We start from the raw sequence: 18368 nt of genomic DNA, 5'->3' as shown, positions 1-18368 counted from the left end.
CCAACAGGAACATGAAATGGAGGAGAGCAGCCTGGCAAGAGTTTTCCTGTCACTGGGGATTCTTACAAGTGCAAAGATTAAATAAGGAAGAAAAATCTCTTGACAACATCCTTTTCAAAGAATTTGTGCTAAAAAACTTCCTTTATACATTGTAAAACATCAAAGTGATTTACTTTTTTAACAAAATGCAAACTACTGAAAAATCTCATCAATATTTACAAAAACAAGACCTGAAAATGACAGGTTGGACATTCAACTAATTTATAGTCTTGCACATGTATAATGAGACTAACCCCTTTGGCATTTACCTTTATTTTATATTCTTACCTAGGTGTAAATTCAGTGAGAGCTGTCACTTATTTACCATAAACCCTCACAAAAATTTGCATTATTTTCAAAAATAAATGCTAATATTAATTCAAGGAAAGAATGAATTGTCAAAACAAACAAAAAATATCTTCCTCATAACATGAACACAGAAGCTGTTATGAATTACATTTGCCAATATGCACTATTAAAATTCCTAGAAACCCCATACTTAAAAAACATATTTTAAGGTTTTTGACCTATCATGCATTTTTACATCTTGGACTGTTTTGGCAGGCTCATTGTTTTGTGCACCATGAACTCGAGTTCAAGATATTGAGATTCAAGGCACAGCAAAACTCTAAGAGCAGTCAATTAGAAGTTTAAAATACAACTCAGGTACAAGGATCAGAGAAAAGGATGCAAGAAAAAAAAGAACATTTATCATCCTTCAGTATTTTGATATTCAGCATATTTAGATGCTGAATATGCAACACAAAAATTTCATGATTCCACCAGAATCTGAGCCAACACTTTTTGCTGCTGCCTTCAAGATGAGCAGGATGCAATTTCCTATGATTTGGGATGCAGGATTGGAGGGAGGCACAGGGGAGAATACTTTAAAATAAGGAACACCACCAAGGGACAAAAAAGTGACAGCCACCCCCAGAAGACTGAATTATGCTGCAGATTAAATTTAATTTCCTTCTTTTCTCATCTCATTTAATGCTTCTAAGTATATTTCTTAAGATTTTAGGAACCTGCTGCAAGGCTTATTAAAATTTAGAGGAACAATCCCAAACTGATTTTAAAGTAACAAGATGGACTTCACAGTACACACGCAAAAGCAAACTGAGCATAAGCTGCACTTAAAGCTCCTGTGCAGCCCCTGGGGAAGTCCCCAGGGCTCAGAGGTTAATGCTGAGCACACTGGGACTTTACTGGAAGCACACAGTGGATGAATACTGCTGCTATCTATGCTTTTTATTTACCTGAACTCAGTAAGAACAAGTCATCTTCCTTCTTTTCTTTTTAATTTGCAGGAGACCAAGAAAAATAGAAGTGGTTTCCTGCGCTGTGTTGACCCACTGATGTGCAGAGCAGTCACACCCAGCTGTATCCTCCTGTTAACTGTGAAGGTTGAAATGCACCCAGAGCTCTGCAGGACACTCCCAGCTCACTCCCTGACACTAAATGTACACCCCACACCACCACTGTGTAATTACACCCCGGCCCACAGCCCTCCATGAGTGTAAGATTTCTGCACATTGCACTTCATTATTTCACTGCCTGTGAGAAATGAGCCTGGGCACCCAAGCAATCACTCCAGCAGACAACACAACAGCCTCAGCACAAAGTATCTGAGACAACTCTCTTGCTTGATTTTCCCTTTTGGTACAATCAAAACAAAATAAGCCAATGACTTCTGTTTAGAAAATTCTGCATTTCCCTGCTGTTCCTAGAACCTGAATCATGGTTCCTCATTACTCTTCCATACTCACACAGCAAGTAAACTTGCCATTCCCAGAATATTATCCTGACAATCATGAGGACATGGCTTTAGCTGTGTTTTTTTATAATGATCCCTAACCAGTGGGGCTTTTTTTTAATCTAGTAATTTTCTCTTATTTGTCTAATACCTGTCAGTGTGCATACAAAATCCTAAGTGCCTGTCAGGGTACAAAAAAACAAACATCCCACAAGGCACATCTTGAAAGCCTTTGATCAGAAATAATGTTCCGTTAAGGAGAAACAAAATAATCTGGTAAGATTTTATAGTACACATGTACTTCAAACATCAGTGTGAAGACTGGAAGTATTCCACATCTGTCAAAAAATTACTCAAATTGCATATTTGGAGTATGCTGTAAAGATATGCCTAATCTTAACTAATACTTTTCAAAATAAGACTGAAAACAGTATGAATCACACCTATTTAATGTAAAATAAACAAGCAGTAACAGCACTATATACTATGGTAAAATGTTTTAATTTCCCACCACCATTTAAAAAACAAAACAAATTACAATATTCAGTAACTCAGTAACAACTATATCAAGTACCAAACACAGAAAGTCTAAGTATCTGCAATAAAACACACATAAAAACCAAAGTTGCAGCAGTGTTGTTTTCAAGAAACAGATACAGGAAAGCAAACTCCAAAGAAAGGCAAAACATTATAAAGGACTGAGCTCTCCTGGGATGTGCAACATCTCAGTGCCTGTGCACAGTGAGTATTTATCTGTTTCAAATATTTTTAGCTTTGTTATGTAATAAGTGAAAGAAGGGGGAGGATAAATAAATTGGCAACAGTGGAGCTGTGCTAGTTGAGTTCACCTACATCAATCCCAGTTTCTGAGAAATTCTGTCTCAGGCTGCCAGCTCCTGTTAGTTATCCCACAGGTTTTATGTTGACAGTGGAATGCCCCTGTCCACACACACTGTGGCAAAAGCCACAAAAAACTGCCTGGTCACTTACAGGAATCACTGCAGTGAACCTGGGGATGGGACCTACAAATTAAAACCCAATGAACTTGAGAATTATAACTCTCAGCAGCCACATCTGCCCACAACTATGGACATCAATCTCTCAGTTACTGATGGGGCAGCTTCTCCAAAATACAGAGCTGAAGGCATGAACCAAGCCTGCATTTCAGACATTCCCACACTGCACCATATGCTGGGTATATATCAGAATATACCTCCACTTTCTCCTTCCCCCAGGACAGTGACCATGGAGCTGGCTGATTATGGCATCTGGGGGTTAACCCACCCTAACAAGGTCCTAGACCCTGGTTTAAAATACAACTGAGCTTATATTTCAGACCATAAATTTTATTGGTGGGTGGGTGTGACTTTAAAAAAAAAAAAAAAGGCAGAAAATTCCTGCTGGCAGAAACTGGAAAAACAATCTGTTTCAACAATTGCACTAGGAGCAGAATGATTAACTCCCTGAAGCATTCCAGTAACAATAGAGATCATGCCAAGACTTACTAAAACACTTTCCACGGAAAAAGTGGTACTGAAGATTTTTAGAGCAATACTGAGGATAAATACCACCAGACTAGACCAGGCTGGCAAAAGAGGGTTGTGCTGCACATGAAGTGCATCAGTGGCCCTTACCCTCACTCCTTTACCCATGTATTCATTAGAAAGCATGCAACCACTGCCTTTCCATTTTAAATCAAGTTATCAGAACTAGCATCTTGGCTGTAGTTTTGAGAAAAGCTCAACAGCCACACAGTGTTAATTTAAAATGTAATTCCCTCAAGGAATGAGTCTTGACGTGACCACGACATATGCATTTGAACTATGAAGGAAAAAAGAAGAAATGAATTTTTTTCCTCTCACCCAATAATGTTACTTTCTAGCAAGTTATTTTATTCCAGCAGGTTTGGGCTTTTGTTTGTTTTGCTTTAAACCACCGCTGGAGCTGGAAATATTCTTTGAGAGAAAACACCATTTTTTAGCTTTGTCATTACAACTGCTTTCAGAGTATTAATTTCACATTATGTTTTAAAGACACTGCCAAGAATTTATTACAAAGTAAAATATCTGAAAGTAGCCTGTGCTAATGGCTACACTCTCTGTGTTTGTCTCATATTTTAGATGCTGTACAGGATTCTGTCTCTGAGAAAGAAACCAAATAATCCAAGTGGAGCCAACATCAAAGGCTTCCTTTATTCTGATCCCAAACACCAAAAGCAATTTCTCCAACAGCACACCTGTACTTTGACCCAAGAACGTTAAACTATTACCTGGGACACTCCTTACTTTCCTTATCAAAAAGTCTGAAGATAAGCAAGTGTGGGGCCTTGGATAACCAAATTATTTTCACAAGGTTTATTTTTTTTTTCTTTAAGGTCAGTAGAACACACTCAGATGACACTAAAAATAACAGTATGGAAATGTTTTACATATTGAACACTGGCCAAGTTCTTTGTAACTCCTTAACTTTTTTTTTTTATTTTGGGAAAGCATCAAATGTGATATATTATCCTCTCAGCTGAACATCACGATGCTGTGTGTCAGCAATCTTTGCAGTGAAACAACAACAACAACAACAAAAATACTGTGACTTGTTTAGGGATGGGGAGAAGGGAGGAAAGCTGGAAACTTTAGGGCAGACAGCTAAAAATTTAAAAAAACAAATACACATCCATATACACGTCCAGACTGCTAAGGTGAGCATATTTAAAACAGGACAATTCAACACAGTAGTAAAGATTCTGGTAAATAAGGATAATAAAATCCCTCGAGTTACACTTCATTATGTTCTCTGACAAACACTGAACCTTTGCAAGGGCTCCTTAAAGCTTTTTTCTCTCTCCCTTTCTGGTTCCTCCCACAGCCCCTGACCTCTGCTGTTCTCTGTCAATATTAAGAAAATAGCTGATGATGATTACAAACTGGAGAACAGTGCAGTAGTAAAACTGAGAAAATCTGGAGTATAGTGAAATCAAAATCCTGCACCTCCCATCCAGGGTCCTCTGCAGCTTAAATAATCAAGCTTAAATAAATAGCTTTTTCTGAAAAGATACTCATTTTGAAGGTAAGCAAACAGGATGTATAAAAAATGACAAGCTCACTGAGAACCAGCCAGTAACAACAGTCCAAGTGCCAAATAAAACAGGCAGTTTAAGGCAAAAGCCGGGTTTATGTTATCATGTTACATTTAATCATAATATAATCAAAGCACATGATGTAAGAGAGCTGTTCTACCGAGCTGTTCTTTAAGTAGAATTTGAGTTTCAATTACAAAGGCTCTGGTCTCAACATCACAGTTAAAGCTGCACAGAAAAACAGTTCAAATTGGGAGTTATTTCCATGACTTGATGAGAGAAGCAAAATATTTCTTCCCACACATACCACAAGCTGAAGGGGTTTAGGGAAGGTTTTTGAACATTTTAAGATCTTTCTGATGGTGAAAAGCCAGAAGTGTTTAAAAATGACCTATATTTGTATTTTTTTTACTAGGCTTTATAGTTTCTTTTAGTCTCTGCAGTTTAACCATTTTCAACTTGAAAAGGGTCCGTTCACATGCACTAAAATGCTTTGCAGATAATTATAAATTTTTCAGGGCACAAATCATGTTCTGTCTCTGTAAATTGCACAAAACATTTATCAGTGCTAAAAAACATCAGTAACAGGGGAAGGATTATAAAAGGAATTATTGAATCCATTATTAAGAGTTAGAGAATCTTAAGGCAAAAGGGTACTCATCACTCTCAACATGGATTTCTTGCCACGTTCCCTCTCTGACTCTGTACTTTCGGTGTGATTGAGTGCTTGTATTTTGGAAAATGCATTCACTATTACATTTCTCTGTAAATACAGTTAACATGACAGTTCATAGTTTTATTCTAGCCTGGGTGGTTTAGCATAAAAACAAACTTGCTCCAGCTCGTGTGGCTGCCAATGTGCAGGCAGAGACATTTACAAAATCTGCCCACGGCACATCTGTGCGTCACACAAATGTCATCTCCCCCTCTCACAGTGACAGCCTCAGACTTCTGCAGTGACACACTTTGTGAAAAACAGACAATTACAAAAAATGGACTTCTTCTGAAACAAAATACAGACTGACAACAGTTGGAGAAGCAATTAAATTGGTCTGGTTTCCATTCAATCGGATGTAGGAAAAAAAATCCTAAAATAAGAAACCTTACTCTGATTTTTCTAGGTTTTTGAAACCAGAAACAAGAGGGATGTCAGTAGCAGGATAAACAGCAGCATGCTGAAAAGGCTGCAGGAACACTCTATTTCTGCAAGCCAACAGGAAACACATTACTTCGAATTTTATCAAAGATAATCATCACTGAGTTCATGCAAAGTAAACTTGAAACTCATTCTGTTGCTCAGAAAGTGGACAAGGCATAGGGAAAGATGCTGGAAAACGAGTTTAACTGCTTCCTACTGACTGTGATTTCTGAAAAATTGGGAGAAAATGACAGCTAAGAGCTTACTCAGTGCAATACAACAGCTATCAGATAACTCCCAGAAACCAAGAAACCATTATGACTATTTTCCAGAACATCACAGAAGAACATGAAGCTTGAATCCCTGAACTTGGGATTGAGGCAGAGTAACAGGTCTTCATAACACATTATTTCCCCTATTTTCTGGATATAAAGCAAACCAAATTCCTGCAGGTATATCACTGCAAAAGTAAAAAACCAGCAGTTATTACTTCTGCTCCCTACCTTTGGTTACAGCCACGCTCCTTTTGCTTAGCAGGTATTTTGACAGCACAACAATTATTTCAGAAGAAAATGTAGGTTTTAAAACATTTTCATCAATCTTTTAATTCATTCTGTTCCTCTGGGTTGGGACTGTCAACCCAGTGACAAAAGGAAGATGAAAAACAAGTGCTGAGAATAACAAATGAAATCTGAAAAATAACTTTGTGATGAAAATTGTACATCCATTTGAGCAGCCCAGATGAGAGCCATTTATTTCATCTGCACTGTAAATCAGATTAAAATAAGGCACATTCAACCAATTAAACAGGTGCTGGTCAATGAAGTTAATGCTTTAAGAAAAAACTCCACCTGTGCTCTTTTTTTTGTTTTGAATAATGGAATTAGCCTTACTTCCTTATGAAGTCTACACCATCACAATACATTGTGAAATGTGACTCTCGGGCTGAGATAAAATTCTCAATTTAATCAGAGCTATACATCCCTTAAAGCTTATGTTAAATAGCTTACATAAAGATAATTAAACTTTTATGTCAAAAATATTTAAAGGACAACATAACTAGTAGCTTAATTCTCTGGGAGGTCTGACAAGGACCCACAGCAGAATATAGGAGAGCATTCCATGATATGGGAAGCATTTGATTTCAGTGAGTAGTCTACCCACCTCTGGATAAATGAATTTGAGAATGGACACCAGCCACACTCAACATCTGGTTAAAGAATGAAAAATATGTAAGAAGAGGCTGTGCTAGTTACTGAAAGTTTAGTTCCAGAAAGAATATGAAAGAAGAGTTCAATCTACACCAGAAACATTACAGTTCAGTACAGGGATTAGGTGAATTAATAGTGGCAGTTCTATCCTCAGTGTGGTTCTCTGCAGCCCCTCCTGGGCCAGGAGTGCCATCAGGCATTGCAGGGAGAGATGGGGAGGGAAAAAATCAGTTTAGTACATCCTGTCACCAGTTACTCTGCAGTACACCAAGACTGGTGTCGGACCCATTTTCTTCTTCAACAGATGTGTTGAGAGAATGAGGGTGGGGGCTTGAAGGGAGGAAGGAAGAAGGAATGGTTTTACTGTGCATGATGAGACACTGTCACACAGGAAGCATCAAAGCCCAGTGTGCAACTTCTTTTCACAGCTGCACTATGATTAGTGAAAAATCTGGTCTGTAAACTGCTGCAAAAAGCCCTCATCTGCTGTCCTCAACTCTCTCAACCTCCAGGAAAACCACTGGCAAGTAACTACAAGAAAGCTCTGAACAGTTTCAGTAGAAGGGTTTGGCATGAAGCTAAATCTTTCTTTTCCACCAAAGTTATCTAAAGAAAATATGAAATGCAAAAACATGGGGATTGCACCTAGAAGGATTGGTTTGCTTTGTTTTACAGTCATATTTTTTAAACTGTCCAGAGGGAATGAACAATATGGTTGCTGAGTAATACCATGACACTTGTAACATAGGACAAGTGGCATGAACAAAGTTTTTCTAACCTGCAGGTCTGTAGTGCTTTAACTGAAATTTGTGAAATGCTGCACAGACTTATGGCTTTGAAATGGAACAGTGTGTACTTAGAGAATAAAGAAAAAGCAGTTCAGAACTACACCCAAAGAGGCCAGATGAACTGACTGTTTATTAAACATGTAAAATGGAGTTATGAGCAGTACCAATTGAATTTATTTGTTTTGCACGCTCCCTAATAAATGGTTAGTGAAACAAAGTGTCTGAAGCCTGGAACAGGATGGAGAAGAGTGAGCCAAAGTACATGAATTCAAATCTTATTTTTATTCTCCATATCCTATCTGTACAAAGCTCTTCAGACAAAGGTCTGGAGCTGTTAGGAATGAGATTAAATCTCATCCTAAAGAAAGCAACTACACTGGAAACAGAAATTCTGCAACTGCTTGTAGCAGATCTTAAATTAGATAGTTACCAATAGTTAAAACAGTATTTATTCAGATAGAGTTCCTAATCTGTACAACTGTGAGCAAACAATAACAGCCTAACTACTCTCTGTGAAGATGTGTGACAGACCTGTTTTTCCTCCAAGCAGCAATTGCTGCAGGACACCATCACAGCACCATGAACACTGCTCCAGTAACTATAAAAGAAGCCCAGAATGTGACTTTTGCCAGTATCAAGGTATTTCAGGAACTTTATACTCCACTAAGTAAAAAATCACAAAATATTAATGAAATTATTCCCTTACTTTTGTCAGTACTGATCAAAGCAAATTGCTAACTTTTTTCCTAGTGAAACGCAGTGAACTCTTAAAGCAAACAGGGCACTCTGCCAATAATAATAAAAAAATAAAGAGCAATATCAATAAATACATTAATGAAATGAAAATTAGGTGGTATCATTTTGTCTTATTAAGTGTTGGGTACTTTCTGAGCTTAAACTAAGCTTTGGTCTTAGTCTTTGTTTCACTGATTTTGTTAAGTTTTATGTATGAAAAACCTTATATGAAGCACTGTCTTTCTAATACAGTGCACATGATGCAGTGTTTTTTTTCTTCCTTTAAGAGTACATTTTACCCTGTAAGACAGAAGGCAAGATAATTTACATTGCATTGGAAAGCATGCACGTATTAATGATGGGGAATGATGAGGAACATAAATAGTTTCCATTTTCACATTCAAAAACAAGTACCTGCAAATTAATGCTAAAAGCAACTGGCCTATAAAGGAGCCCTGTTTCCATGCCAACTGATAACAGAAAGACACATAATTCAACAAAAAAATGAATAACCTACTAAACAAGAAAATAAAGAGCAAGTAGAAGTGCCGGAAATCAAGATTCTGACCATACCCAACTATTTTACAAGAATAGCAAAGAACACAACAATTAAATTGCAATTTAAGACATGAATGGTGTGCAGCTAATGGCACTTCATCATTACAATACTTCTAAAAGCTGTCAGTCTCTAGTGAAGAAAAACAGGATCCAGAACACTTCTATTAAGAAGGAAGGAACATTTGTACAATTCTTATGGAGGTTGCATATGAAAGCACAGAGTTACTTTTCAGTGCACATCTTTCATCAGGATTTTCATTCTTTGTCCTTAAGGCCTTGCTTTGCAACTCACTCACAGACTTGTTCTGGGGTCCTGCAATCAGTCAGCAGAGCTGGTTGCAGAGAGAGGCTGTTGCTGCCTGAGTGTTCATTGCAAAATCAGGGACATGAGAAATGAGCAGATATGTATCTGCACACAAGCAGCTCACATGGCCATGTGCATGTATTTATCTGATGTAATTAAATTTTTCTATGTGTATGAGCAAAATTCAGCTTCACAGCTGGTAAAACTGTGCTATCACTAACAGCATTACAGCAAACAAGGAAGTTCATAAAGTTCATAAATAAAATCATGGGATATACAGTCCACACATGTCAATTTCTACAGGGACAAACCAAACTAAAAATTTAAGCAAGGTAACTTAGAAATACTGAATTGACAAAAATGCTACTGATCTAAATATAACCAGTTCCAAGATACTGACATTTACATGCAGTAAAACCAGCAGCTTGAGTATATGTTCTTTAAACCTCAAGAAATAAATAAGCCCAACTAAAAGGTCCATAAACCCTGTCTTCTAAATGAATACAAACGGAAGGCAGGACAATAAACTGCTGTTTCTTAATACGTCTTTTATTTTATCAGGCAACAGTGCTTTTCTTCCTATTTAGCACTTAAAAACATATTAGAAGTCATTAGAGGTTTAAAACAGATAAAAATTATGGTTACAGAACTGGAAGTTGGAAAAAACACCACTAATGCATTTCAGTCCATTTGAGTTTCACTGTTTTGTCACTTTCTGCATAAGAAGAAAAGAGAAAATTACAAGTGCTTGTATCCACCCAACTGACTTCATATTTACGTGAACACAGAGGTTGTCACATGAGAATGGGCCGAAACACTGCATGGAAAAATGCAAAGTTCACAGAAAATGATCTTTAGTTTCATTTACAAGTCTCAGTCTGTGTGGGGACTTCAAGGACATCAGTGGATGAAAGAAAATAATTATACAGCCATGTTCCAGCTTATCCAGATAGCATGAAAGATTAAGGGTTTCAGACTTTCTTCTTCTGTCCATTCAGAATTTACTAAGAACTGAATTTTTAGATGTGACAGTCACTTGCTGCCCTTTTAAAGAAGCATTGATTTTCCTAGGAAACGCTTTGCCCTTTAAGTGTAATAAGTATATGTATTCTAGCAGAAAAGATCTAAGCTGAAAAGTTTTTAAGTCACCAAGATTTTTTTTTTTTTAATAAAACCCATGCTCCCATCACAGCTCGGAAAACTATACAGTAAGCATTCAGCATCCCTGAAATTTTTTAGGTCTCACTATCTTTCTCCAAGCTTTCCCTAAGGCTGGCCATAGCCAACTCACTGCATTTCTGCAGTTCTTGTAAAAGCTGAAAAATTACAATTCAGCTGTGTGGAGGGGACAAGATTTCTGCATCTTTCTTCATGTCTAAACTACTGCTTTTAGGCTTATACACTAAATTCCTGTGTGGGATCCTTATAGAAAAAAAAATTTAAAAAAAAGAAAAATCTACACACAGGCCCAAGACACTGACTATTCCCAAATGATTAAACTCCATTTGTAAAGTTGTGTACATCGGAATTACCTTTGTGGCATGCCAACTCTTCAGAAACTCCCAAAGTACAAAGATTTGAATTCCAGCAGGGGAAAAATTGTATTTTAATAAATCCCTATCAATATGTAAAGTTACAAAACAGCAGCAGCAACTGAAAGCTGCCTGTGCTGAGGCTGGCTGACAGTACCTGCACTCTCAGCTCCACGCTTCCCTGACAATTAATTCCTGCTATGTTTTGGAAGGACTAGGAGTGACAAAGCTGAGTAAGATAAAAGGTCAGTTCAACTTCTCACACCTTCACCTCTTTTCATCTATTGTCAAAGAATCTCTTCTGTTCTACAAATACCCTTCTATTTTTTGGAGCCTTCTGAAAGTCAGTTTTATACTGATGACATCGTTTCACTACCATGGATGAAATCATCCACAGAGTGCATGGATTTTTCACACAGCACTGCCTTGGGCAAGATCTTAAAAGGCAACAGAGCAGAAGACTCCATGTTATTTAAATATGAAGAGAAGAACAATAATGAAATAAAGAAAAAACAAATCATTTTCAACAGAGAAACAACTGGAAGGGCAAACAGCAACAATTTCATGTTCGGCAGCACTTCTTAGCCTTGGCCAGCACTGTCTGTTTATATAACTGAAAGAAAGAATGCTGCCCTGAACTTGCCCATTATCCCACAGAAAAGGTATTGTGGGAATGTTAGCTTTTACCTGGCTAACTTCCAGATGCTGGAAGAGAAAACACCCTTTTAAAATTTTAGTCAACTGAAAAATACTTGACATTTTTCACATTTTACAATTATTCTAAGTTATGTATAAACTAAATAGGCCTTGAAGTAAATCCATATAAAATGGTCTTAGTAAGATGATGGACTGCTGTGCAAAAGAAGGAATTGAGGGGTCTCAGAGCCAAATCAAACAGCCAGTACTGTATTACTCAAACCACAGCAGCTTTGCTGAAAGCAGGTACATTTCTAGAATAGCAGAAATGTTTGCAATGTCCATAAAAGCACTTGCTGGACAATGAGAGCAGGAACTAAAAAAAAGTGCCATCCCAATTTCAGGAATGCAGCCTGATGCTGTGAAGCTGAGCTGGCAATGTGTGACCAAGATGTTGTTTGAACCCTGCATTCTGTCATACAGGTAACAAGAAAGAAAGGCAGCTTGCTATACATCTAATATCTGCACGGGACCCACGACAGAAACTGCAACACAGAAAAATCATAGAATCATTTAGACTGGAAAACACCTCCAAGATCATGAAGTGTAACCTGACACTGCCAAGGCCATCACTGAACAATGTCCCAAGTGCCACATCTACAGGTCTTTTAAGTATCTCCAAGGACAATGCCTCTACCACTGCCCTGGGCAGCCTGTTTAAATGCTTGACAACCCTTTCTGTGAAGAAATTTTTCCCAATATCCAGTCTAAATCTCACAACGTAGGTGTAAAGATAAGTAACATCTCACCTCAGCCTCCTTTCCTCCAGGATAAACAACTGGACACACCTCAGCACTTTTAAGTATTTTTTGTAGTGAGGGGCCCACAGAAACATAGGATTCAAGGTGTCGTGGCTTCACCAGTGCTGAGTACAAGAGGGACAATCAGTGCCCTGGTCTGCTGGCCACACTACTGATGATACAGCCCAGGATGCCACCGGCCTTCTTGGCCACCTGGCAACACTGTGGCTCACGTTCAGCCACCCTTGACCAGAACCCCCAGGTCCTTTCCACCCACCCTGCTCCCAGCCTGGAGCTGCAGGGGACCCAAAGGGACGATCTGGCACTTGGCCTTCTTGAACCTCAGACTCACCGATCCATCCTGCCCAGATCCCTCTGCAGAGCCCTCCTGTCCTCCAGCAGGTCAACACTCACACCCAACTCAGTGTCATCTGAGGACTTGCAGAGAGTGCCCTCAATCCCCTCACCCAGGTCATCAATAAGAATATTAAATGGAACTGGAGAGAACCAAAGCACAGTAACTGTGGACTTGAGAAGACCCCAACACAAAATGAGCAAAAAAATCCCCTTTCTGTTTTAAACAGAAGGCATTTTTCTTGCTCTTTTCCATCTGGCACTTCAAGTAGCTGTCTTTACTTAACAGTCATCTTGAAGTTTTTAATAAGTCGTACAATGTGCAAACTCAAACTGAAGGAAATTATCCCTTACTTCTTCTCTTCCAAAGTTCAACTGTTAAGTAAAAATAGCTCCCAATCATGCTTTGCATCCCAGCAGGAGCAAGGGTACTCAGTGCTGACACACCATCCCCACATTCCAGTGCACAGCACATGGAGCTGCAGCCCCCTCACTCACCAGTACTCTGCTGGTTCATTTGCATGCATGCCCTGTCAAGCTAATTGGCAAAATACAACTTCCCCACTCAAATATACAGGAGGGGTTTTTGCTGTTTGAAGAGGAAGAGCTTTAAAGGTGGAAATTGCATTTTTAATTTGGAGGAAGCAAGGCCTTCAGTCACAGGGGAATGTTTTGCACGGTACTGTGTTCAGTCAAGCCACAGGTTGTGTTTTTCACATGTGCATTTACCTTAAGCCAGTTCACAAACGAAAGCTCACTGCCTCCCAAACTCAAGAGCACCATTAACTAAAGAATCCTACTCTAATTTGATGCCATTTCCAACAGATCCTAGAGTGCTTTCCCAGGTAAGCTCACCATCTGCAAGCACAGAATGCAGTGTGGGATGAGGCACAGAAAACTTCAGTGAATTATCCCAGGTCACTTCTGAGGCTTCTCACAAATGTGACAGAACCATCATGAGCATCTGGGCCATTCCACAGCCACGTGGGACATCTTCTCTCTTCCAATTCCCCTAGCAATAATTAGACCACATTTGCCCTGAAAGTCAGAAGCTGCACTTGACGTTAGTACTCAACTAAGATTTTTAGTAACCAGAAACTTCTTCTACAACAAAGAAAACAAACAAAAAAAACCAAAAACCAACCAAAAAGCACCCTAACCAACCAACCAACAAACTTCAGGAAGGTGATTCCGTTCTCATGCAGGACATTAAATTCCTAACACAGGTCCTTTTATAGATGCACAAATCCCACACAAAGCAGCTGTATTTATGCTCAAGTGTGCTTCAAAACTAGAACACACATGCCTAACAATGTCATTGCAAAGTACAAAGTAATTTGGTTTTCCTGATTCCTAAATATCTTAATGCAAATGTGAAATAAGCTTAGTACACTTAGTCCCACTTTACTTACTTAAAAAAGAGTTCAAACAGGCTTGCACTACCTTAACTAACTCGATTTAAAATCATACTTAAGTAAATGCAAGCTGTTTCCCAGGTATTATATGGCTTATTCACTTCTTTCATTATGCACTCCTGTGATCAAAGACATCTTAGATGTAACAGGTGAGGTTATTTACTATTTATAAAAACAACCACTGTTTAATATTCTTTTCAGAATTAGTCTTCTAAAATGAAAACTAATTTTTATTAATTTTCTTTAAAAAACTGAGAGAGAAGTAGATGATTTTGACATCATTTTTTCCTGCACAAAAAAAGAAAAATCCCCTTCTGCCAATAAATCTTTAGGGCACTTCAAAAGCTGCTGGAATTGTGTAAATACTTCAGAATATTCATCATTTCTACGAAAGAGTATCCCCAGGACAGCAAAAAAACCCAAATTAATTTTCAATTTCTAGGGAGTTTGGTTTTTTTTTTTCCCCCTTGACTGTGGGTCTAAGAAAATAGTTTCTACTTATGTATTTGTTAACAGATTTTTTTAATGCTTTTTTTTTAACAAAGCCACAAAGCTCAGAAAAATCAGTAACAGAATTTAAGAGACTTAAAAAACAGTTCAGATGGAAGATGGTAGCAAAGTTATGAAAATCAATGCAAAACTGCAATATTCACAGTACTTCAAGTTCTCTATTACTGGCTCCATGCAAGACACTCTTTTGTACCTTCTTAATTCAGAGGACTAAGAAAATAAGACTCATGATTTTGGAGAGTTCCCATAATCCTGAGTCTTTCAACTGAGTGGCAGAACTTGTTCCTCAACTCCAAGTAAGGAAACAAACCAATCTTTGAACAACATTTTGGTAGAAGTGTTATCCTGCAATAACTCAGGTTTAGTGTGCAGGATGCAGCCAGAATCCTTTCGATTTGTGAGCCCACTCCAACTCCCATCAATACCAGCCAGAAGCTGAATAATTCAATGTCCTGCAGGATCCAAATCTGTTAAGACAGGAAAAGTTGTGCCTGCAGCTTGCTGTTCTCCTAATTCCTACTAAACACCTTTTCTATTTCTTTCTCTAAGGAGATGGTTCTCACTGCTGAATACATAATGCTGGTTTTAAATTTTAGATGGCTGCATGGTGGTCACGAGAAATGCCAAGAGTATTTGCACACCTCTCTATTTACAGTAAGAAGGAAAATCATCAGGATTCAAGGATTCAAAACACAAGACCTTTTGAACAAAGACAGGGTAAAACAAAGCCTTGAACATAAATCTGCCAAATACAAACAACATACATAGCCAGACCCAAAAGGCAATGTATTGTGAAATCTTTCAAAGCCATACAACACTATAGGGATTAAGTAAACTTCAAACTCCCCTGCAATACTCTCGTCATAGCTAATTTGTGATTTCCTGTACGCTCAGTACTAACAGCACAATGGAGCCTCTATTGTGGGCCTCCTCCCACAAGCTTTTAAAAAATGCAAGACATTCTTTTTATCTAGACTGGCGTGGCTAAAATACATCGAGCTCTACATAGATAAAGGTCACTTTAGACATTGCTTCTGCTCATAAAGCTAAAAAAATAAAAATGTGCTGCCTGGTGGTGCTGAGTTTAAAGTTCACAAAGGAGCAGTGCTGTGGTGGCTAAACTGCTGACCATGGATCTCAGGCAGGGCAGATGCAGGAAGCCACTTTAGTTTTAGGGTAAGAAGAGAAGATTCCACATTGAGAACTCTGCAAATTCAACACAATACAAATCAGCTTTGAGAGTCTCACAGGAGCTGAAAAAAATTAATGAAAATTTGACAGAATTCATGGAATAAACAAACTGCAGTATTCACTGCAAATCTTGATTGAAAGTGAAGGTAGTAAGTCCTTTAGGTGCAAGTAACTAGTTTATGGAGGCACTAAAAATTGATATTGCATACTTTTTATCTTAAAGCATCCTGAAAGCTAACACAAGCCAACCAAAATGAACAAGACTGTCTGCTGGTAACAGAAATGAGAGACAATAATCCTGGCACAGGACAGGCTGGGAAAAAAGCACAACCAGCATAGACAGTATGCAAACAGAGTATGCAGACATAGTATACAGTAGAGAATTTGGTGAGGACGTAAAATAAAACCTAAAATGTTGCAGTGGCTTTGATCAGCACCTTCATGACCTTTCTTAGTCAAAAAATAATGTGTTAAAATGGAATTATCTGCCCAGTTCCAGTCAGCATGGGAACACACACATACAGTACTGAATTACTCAAGATCACTTCTCAGTAACCCTGATTATATGAATGGGAAAATCAACGACATGAGAAAGGCTGTGATACACATTAATGCTGTTCACTGAAGCACCAGACACACATTAAGATGGTTGGTAGACCACAAATGTGAAAATGCTCATTACCCGGTTGAAAATAAACAGTTTAACATATCTGGTACAACACATTAAAGTGAAAAAATATTTAAGTATCAGTTTAAGAGTTTGGAGACTGGCTTGTGGTTATCTCTGCTAAACACTTTTGTCCTGCATGACTCTGCAAAGACTGAAGCTACTCACTCAGCAAGAGACAAACTGGCTGCAATCATCTAATGAAATGGGACTCATCTGGGAATTTTGATGAACTGCTCCACACCACTGTTTCTGCTAAGCCATACATTTTCCTTGCAGGATTGAGAGTGCTGCAAATATGCAAAAAGCAACATCAGTTTTGGACTGTTTGGCTTAAAATAGAAGATTAATTCTGAAAATCCATATTCAGGTAAAAATACCACAGAAGCCGATGGAAACTTTGCAATTATAAATTAAAGGTACTGGGATCTGCATCAATGGCACAGTCATTACCGTCTGTCAGCCCCCAGCAGCACCTCCTGCTGACTCTAAGTCTGACTAAGAGCTGCCTGGGGCAGTTCTCTCTTCCTACAAACCCTCCTGCACATCAGCCCAATCCAACTGGAGAGCACACATCCTGGTACAGCTCCTTTCTGGCTCATTCTCCCAACTTCTGACTCACCCAAGTGCTATGATGACATTTTGCAGAGTGAAAAAAATCTATGTGTAGCAGCAGAGGATGAAAATCCCCTGCAGTGCTGCTTCTCTCCTGGCTCTTTTCTGAGCTCTGCCTGGCCAGTGCAGCATCCAGCACGCTGCAGGACAGCCCACTGGCCATTCCTCTGCCTGGCCAGGCACACGGTGCATGCTCCTGCCAGAGGACAGGAACACAGCTCGATGGGAATGCAGCAGGGACAGCCTTGGAGACTCCCACTTGCCATTCCTGCTGTCATCACATGGCAGCCACGGGCTAATTTTCCTATTGATCATGTTTGGAGGGTGGGAGAGAAGAACAATCTGCCACATGGTAGCAGCAACAGCAGCAAGCCCAGCTTCCAGAGGCTCTACCATGAGCAAAAATGAAAGCAGGACCGCTCTCTTCTGCTGCTCCAAGAGCTCATCTTTCCTAAATCACTATCTGCTGTGGTTAGACCCTGCCCTGACTGCCCAACAACCTGTGGGTGAGGGTCTAGTCCTTTCTGCACAACCCCAGACACATTCAGGTCAATGTGCACAACACTGGGCTGCCCACTGTGGCTTCCCCCACTACAGACACTTCTTGCCTCAGAAGGTCACGCGTGAACCAAGCACAGAAGGTGCCAAAGCAACGCCTGCTCTGAAAGGCAGCAGAAGTTGTGCTCTTGTCATGTTCTCCATGGCAGCGTGAGAATTCACTGCTATTAAAGCTTTCAGCACATCCTGCCAGGACAGAACTCCCACCCTCCTCATCACAGGGTGTGCCTGTGTCCCACAGCAGAAGATGGAATCTATCAAAAAATACTGGTGCTGTTCAGGAAGACCGTTAGGAACATCCAACAATACAGAGTTTGGACTGCACACAGCAATCTGGAACTGTGACTCAAGTCAAGTAAGAAATGTTTCCCTGCTTCCTTCCTTTTTTTTTTTTTTTTTGTGAGTTGGCATCAGAGCTCCCCTAAATAGACCAAAAGGAGAGGAGGGGTAACGTGGTGAGCTCTGGCACACAGGCAGAAAGCGTGAAC

At 39.1% G+C, this 18368-nt stretch overlaps 1 protein-coding gene across 5 annotated transcripts in view; it reads right to left on the bottom strand.

The window, feature by feature from the left end:
* CTBP1 (C-terminal binding protein 1) overlaps positions 1-18368 on the bottom strand; it is a 236545-nt gene that overhangs the window by 42373 nt on the left and 175804 nt on the right. The gene's annotated exons all lie outside the window — the stretch shown is intronic.

This window comes from Haemorhous mexicanus, chromosome 4 (assembly GCF_027477595.1).
Source record: "Haemorhous mexicanus isolate bHaeMex1 chromosome 4, bHaeMex1.pri, whole genome shotgun sequence".
In the NCBI taxonomy this organism is placed as follows: domain Eukaryota; kingdom Metazoa; phylum Chordata; class Aves; order Passeriformes; family Fringillidae; genus Haemorhous; species Haemorhous mexicanus.
Note: the sequence above shows the minus strand (reverse complement) of the source record. Positions and strands in the feature narration are given on the sequence as shown.